Here is a 6,946-nt window from a genome sequence, read left to right as displayed (position 1 = left end):
ACGAGCAACTCAAAGCATTTTCCTTTTATCCAGTGAGACTAGCCATTTTCCCCCCACAGAACACTTTACCCATGTGCTGTTAAGATCAGACAGGGTAAACTGGTCATTTTTTGTGGAGGTGACAGATTTGAGATGTAGGTAAGAGTCTGAGAAGTGAGGTAACAGAGAGGGCGATTTGATGAGTGTTAAATTCCAAATCCTTGATGTTTCTTCCAGGTGTTAACTGAGACAGCAGGTACTTTAGAAACAAATTACTTTTGTAAGAGTCCGCCTTTACCAATGATGTTTGGAAATGTATCTACCATTTATCTACCAGAGAACACCCAGTCCCAATAAGGCCAGTTGGCCACCTTGATTCATTTCTGTTACAGTAACAGTGATTTAAAATAACTGTCCATTTGGCCATATGCTGCATTCTTTCATAAAGTCAGTTGAGTACAAGTTAGCCACAAGAAGGGCCTAGTTTACTGCTCTATTGAAAATGCTGCTGTAGAACAAACTGCCAGCTAGTAGACCACAGAAGAATTGTTTCCATCTTTTTATTCCTAACTGATAGAACTTGAGACAAGGATCTCAGACATTTTTATTTGTTTAGGGTAGTTTTTTTTTTTTAACATGGATTTCAAGGAAATAAAACGTATTGTTTAAGTTTCTCGACTTTTAGCAAATTTGGGTCTAGAACCCAGTTCTCCTGCTCTCCTGCTTTGAGCCCCAGAGATTTTCTCCTTTTATTTGTGTGTTCTCTGGTTTCATCTCAGGAGAATGAAGGCAACCTTCCAGAAGATGAAGGTCATTGTCGACTCTGGCTACACATCAGAATTACCATGGCATCTTGGGAAAAAAATACATCTGAGTCCTACACTTACTGATTCTCATTTCAAATTCTCTCAGGTGAACTATGTGCAAGGCTAGTATTCTTTTTTTTTTCTTTTGGGTATGAAACTTTATTGTACGTAAAAGAATATTGCTGCTAATGAATGGAGATGACTCAGGACATATTGGAACTGCTTGGAACATGGCTAACTCTTTGGAAAATGAACAGGTTTAAATCACCAGGAGCCTAATGCCACTCTGACTGACTGGTCAGTCAAACAGAAGGATTTGTGCCAAACACCAGAGGGCATTTGGGCATCAAATGACTGCCCTGTGAGTCCACATGCCTCACCTTTTGGATCTAGGGCTTCATGGATGGCACATCAGAAACAAGCAAAGGGACTTCCCAAGGTGGTCCAGGCTGGTCTGGAGTCATGGCAACACCACTGTACTCAAGATATCTCATCAGAGGATTTCCACACTATACATGACCTCTGAGCCACCACAGTTGAGTGAAATACAAAACATTACGTCACAGGCTGGGGGAAGAGAAGGCAGCTGGAGTTGTGGCACCTTCCAATCCTCGTTGTTCCGTGGAGGAGGATGGGGAAGGCTAGACTCAGCCTCTCCTCTCAGCATACAACGAATTACTTTGATGGATGTTAAATCGCAATAGACTAAAAACCAAACACTGCTCTACGCTGGGGGGAGGGAAGTGGAGAAAGAACGAACCCTTGAAGCAGGAAGAAGAGACAGCTGGGGAAGCACCTGCAGCCGTCCTGCTGGTCACTTGCACTGTTCTTAGTTTTGGTGGTCGCAGGAAGGTCCGCGCTTTCTCCTCCGCTCCCTTTTGTATTTGCCAGGAAATTTCGCCACCTGTCCACTCCACCATCCTGGCTTTCCTCGAAGCTTTTCTGCCATGCCCTTTCTTGTTGGGCTTTTTCTCGTGTCTCGGTCTCCCCTCCTCCTTGTCATTTTCCTTTCGTGCATTTCTTTGGCTTCTCTCTCTCTCTCTTTCTCTTTCCTTTTAATTTCCAGCTCAGCAAACAGTTCCATGGTCTGTAGCCTGCCTGGAACTGCTTGGAACAGTGCGGGATCATCTTCCTCAACACTTGTAGGCTTCCCTTCCTTCTTTACTTGTTTTCCCTGCTCTTTAACAGTGTGTACCACGTTTTCTTTTTCTGCCTCAATCACATCCTGATTTAGTAACAACTTCTAAGCTTTGTCCCCAGCTTCAAAAGCCTTTTATTTTTTGTCAGCATTATCCTCATTTTTGTCCAGATGAACCAACATTTTTTTCAGGATGCAGCTGCAGAAACCTCTTTTTTATTTCATCATCTGTCACTTCAGGGTCTGTCTGAAGAACCTCAGATGGCTTCAGATTAAAGCCAGAGGAATCAGGACGAGTTGATCACTTAGTCTGATTAGTTGTGGACGTTGGAACTGAATCTCTCTTCTCCATTTGTTTCACCTTGCTGTGGTCAGAAGGTCCTAAATCCTCCTCCATGAGGCCTCTGCCCCTGCCCAAAGCTATGCTTTTTCCTGGAGCCACCATTTCCCTGGCCAGCCACCATGTGACCTTAAGGCTGGTATTCTTAAAAACTGCTTCTTGCCGGGCGGTGGTGGCGCACGCCTTTAATCCCAGCACTCGGGAGGCAGAGCCAGGCGGATCTCTGTGAGTTCGAGGCCAGCCTGGGCTACCAAGTGAGTTCCAGGAAAGGCGCAAAGCTACACAGAGAAACCCTGTCTCGAAAAAAAACAAAAAAAACAAAAAAAACAAACAAAAAAAAAAAACTGCTTCTTACACGATGGCAATTTGTGGCTGGAGTTTAAAAAGCCTCTGATATTACTGGTAATTCTGATATTCTGTGCATCTCTTTTTTCAGTTCTTAAATCTTGCTGGCAGAGACCACATTCATTCTTAGTGACCTTTGCACCCTTACATTCCCCAATTATTGTTTAAAAATAATTTTTTCTTAAAAAAATTTTCTTTTGGGACAAGGTATTTCCATGTAGCACTGGCTGTCCTAGAACTCTCTATGTTGACCAAGCTGGCCTCAAACTCTCAGAGATCCACCTGCTTCTGCCTCCTGAACTTTGGGATTAAAGGAATATGCCACTATGCCTAGTCACTCATTACATTTAACATTTTAACTACTTCAAAAATAAAGTGAATAAAAGTTTACAAAATCATCTGTGGGTGCTGGGGTGACTCTAGGTCAGTAAAGTGTTTTGTTTTCCTAGCAAGCTTGAAAATTTGAGTTCAGTCCCTCGGTTCAATCCCATATTTTAAAAATTGTCAAGTGTGGAGCATGTGCTTGTCACGGAAGCACTGGGGAGGTGGAGAGAGGTGGCCCCTAGGGCTCACTGACTGACCCAGCCTACTTGACAAATTTAGGTCAACGGGAGACACTATCTCACAAAACAAGGTGGGTGGTACCTGAAGAATGAGAATGGGAGGTTGACTTCTGGCTCCCACATGCACTGGAACGCACGCGCGCACGCGCGCGCGCGCGCGCACACACACACACACACACACACACACTCACTCATACACTAAATCTATGACTCTACCATCCAGCATTAAAGAACGATTCTGCATCCCTCTTTACTATTACCAACTGAAATGAAACTCCAGATGAAGCTGAAACACGCCTTTGGGGCTCCTGTTTGGTTTCAGGGTTTTCTCTGTCCTGATGAAAGGACACGGACAGTCATTTCCCTGTGGTCCACACCACTGTCCTTTCCTAAGAACCCAGAGACTAGACTACAATGATGAAAATGACTTTGAGCTCCAAGGATCTCTAGGTCTTCGCAGTGACGGATGCTGCTGCCACTGGGAGACTGAGCACACCAGCTGGCTGAGGAGTGTAGGCATCCCATCCACATTTCAGTAGGAGAAAAGTGGCTTAGTGAGAAGTTGGAGGAGGTCAGCTTTCACGCTCACAAAATGACTTGGGAATCACAGACCACAGACATGCATGTAGGAATGCAAAAATCCAAGGGCTGAAGCTATGTGGAACTGTTATTTTTCTTGGCTAAGACCGATCATTTTCTTCTTTCTCCCCCTAAATTGGGGTTTTAAAATGTTGTTGCTACCACTTATTTCTCTTGGCATGTCCAATGACTGAGTTTCTTTGTTCCCACTGCCTTTTCCGTGGACCCTCTTCAGCTCCCTCTCTTGAGTAAATAATCTAGCTTTTCTGTGGCTTGTGGGGCAGCTTAGCACTCCCTCCTCGGGTAATTTTCCCCTTAGGCTCTGGGGTTCTGCCGACCATGCTCTTAGCGCACGTGCGTTCCTTCTTTCGTCTCTGAAATGAAGAGTGTTTGGGTTTTTTTTGTCGTGCAGTGGACAACTGTCTTTTCCCTGTCTGCTCCCCTAAGCATCTCAAGCTGGACTTCTGTTCTGATTTCACACTCTGTCCTTTTGCAGCCAGCTCGGACCTCTGCCAAATGTACCAATTCCCCTCCACTAACCCCGGTGTGGGGTACGCCTCTGCTGAAGCATGAAGTACCATGCTTTTGTTTTTGTCATTAAAAACAAACACATAAATAAACAACCCCAAATGACAACAGCCAAAGATCTCAGTTTTTATCCTACTTTAAAATTTTTCTATCATTGTGGCCCTTACCACCCCAAATCCACGTGGTTACAAGTAATTTCTTCCGTCTAAGTTTCTCTGTTCGTTGCTTGCTGCATACTCCACAGTTGTTGAATCAATTGTTTTTTTGAGGTGGGGAGGAAGAACAGGTCTGGATCTTGAGATCCCTTGTTCTTCTACAAATATATATGTTTTTTTTTTTATAGGTTAAGATCAAATACAATGAAACACATGAAGAAGAGGAAGCGGACCATGGGTGTCCCCGCTCCACCCACTTGAGAAACTGTGACCTGGAAAACACAGGGACAGCCAAACTCTTCTGAGGAGGGGTCTGCTTTCTTTTCAAAGCCTTCTGAGTTTTAACATTAGAGCTTCTCCCTGTGATCTGTAGTCTGGGGGTCGTGGCTGTGTATTGAACGGGGAGGAAGCGAACCTGCTTTGTAGGGGAAGGGGCATCTGTTTTCCTAATGGCTAAGAAGGTCTCACTACCTAGGAGGTGAGGGGAGGGCAGAGCTCCGCCCACCCAGGCAGCTTCTCCCCATCTGCAAGGGCAAGATAGCTTTTAGCTAATGGGATGAGATTATGAGTGGAGTCCCCGGCTCTTCCCATGTGTGTCTGCCTCACCACCAGGCCTGAAACATAACCCAGGATGCTAAATTGGGTTTATGTTTAATGAGCCTGGCTGCATCCTGGGTTCCAGCAGAGACCGTGGTGGCTGGGATTGGGGATCGTGGCCATATTGCTTTATGCTCTTCAATCTTACTTTAAATTCCAACTTTCAAAATAGCTTACAAATGCCGTATAGTCATTAATGCTGTTTTCCTTTTAAAAATTTCCATTGCATACTAATGAGCAGCTTAATGCTAACAGAAGCTGTGTCTCCACGCGAGCTAAAGTTTGCCATATGCCGAACTCCTGTTTCACACGAGCTCTAAGTCTGCAGAATGCAAAGTTGCCACAAATATCCAAGTGCAGAGTTGGGTCCCATATACAAGTATGTGAGCGAAGAATTTGGCTCATGCATATACTCTTGGAAAAAAATTTTCCCATAGTTTTCTTTTCTCCAAGGTATTGAATGGGCCAATACGTGTCCTCATGTTTCAAACATTTCAGCCCCCTTGAAACGTTCTGATTGCTTCTCGCACTGACTAGAATTGCACAATGCTGTGTTCCAAATGCTATCTCTTTCGCTGGCTTCATATAATTCCAGGACAAATTCTCTGCTTCATCCACCATGCCCTTATGTATACAGCTTCTATTTTTACTCTGCCTCTTCTTTTGTTTTCCTTCTACCATTTCGCCCAACATGTTTTGAATTTGCGTCGTTGTTTATATTTGAGACAATCATGCTTGAAACCAACAATACTTATTTTATTTAAAAAATATTTGTCTTGATGCAATTCCCAAGTTTGGGACCTGGCTCATCACACTCAATAGAAAGAATGTAAGCCTTGGGACGAGGCAAGAAACCCCTGACACAGTCAGGAGAGGCAATGTGTTACTGTCATCCTCTGGAATCACTATTTCTATTTTACTGTCTTCTACACTTGACAGCAACAGAAATATAAGTATAGAGTTTCAGCAGTAAATGCTAAACACTCTTATGTAAATGAGGGTATCTGAAAAAGGATGTGGGTGCTCTTGGCCTTTGATGACTTCATTTCATCTCATTTGACCCAATCATCATGTAAGATGCCATCTCGGGCTTTGGAGATGACAGACATGTGTGAGCATTCTAAAGTACAACATCAGGTATTTATTGGTAAATTAACAGAGTGCTTTACTTAGAAAATCGGAAGATCTAGACTCTAGGCCTACCCTGCAAGCGTCAAAGGAATCATATCCGTTTGTAGAATTGAGATGTTCAGTAAATTTGGCTTCATCTTGCTGACAAAGTACAATCAGGCGTGCTAAGTTTCTCTGGTACAGCTTGGCTTTCTGGGGGAAATCCAGTTTCATGATTCTGCTTTCGGCTGAGATTCTCTGGAAGTGTCATTAATTTATGACATGAAGACAGAAAGCCTATTAATTCATCTACTTCAATTAGCTTCTGCTTCTAGCTTATTCCTGCTTGTCCCAGCTGCTTAAAACCAGTTTTCTTAACTTCGGAGCATCAGTCTTGGGAGTTCTAACTTCTCAGCCCTGATTCCTTGAATACCTGTTAGGAAAGCCCATCTCTATCACTACGGCTCTGTCCACGGCAGGCTCTGTACCTGGCATTTACTGCTAATAAGCCAGTTTTTTCTGTCCTGACTCAGCAGCGAGGTTTTCCTGAAACAGATCAATCCTCCGTTCTCTACCCTGTTCTGATAGGTTTGGAATTAGAGTTTCACTCTAGCTCTTTGCTTATCATGGGTTACCACAAGGCAAATCTGAAACAAAGATGTGGGTATGTGAGTTAATTAGAAAGATGATTTCAGGAAGATGGGACGGAACTTGCAAAGGGACTCAGGGAAGGAGGCATGTTAATGATGGAGGTGACTACTGTGGGAAATGTATTCAGTGTCTGGAGGACCCTCTGAGAGGCTGTG

The 6,946-nt window shown here is 43.8% G+C and overlaps 1 pseudogene; it reads right to left on the bottom strand.

The window, feature by feature from the left end:
- Positions 1-1,432: 1,432 nt before the first annotated feature.
- LOC128118028 (dnaJ homolog subfamily C member 8-like) lies at positions 1,433-2,320 on the bottom strand (annotated as a pseudogene).
- Between the last annotated feature and the right edge of the window lie 4,626 nt (positions 2,321-6,946).

This window comes from Peromyscus californicus, unplaced genomic scaffold (assembly GCF_007827085.1).
Source record: "Peromyscus californicus insignis strain IS unplaced genomic scaffold, ASM782708v3 Scaffold_21__1_contigs__length_65335640, whole genome shotgun sequence".
Classification (NCBI taxonomy): domain Eukaryota; kingdom Metazoa; phylum Chordata; class Mammalia; order Rodentia; family Cricetidae; genus Peromyscus; species Peromyscus californicus.
This window is presented reverse-complemented; position numbering and strand designations above follow the sequence as displayed.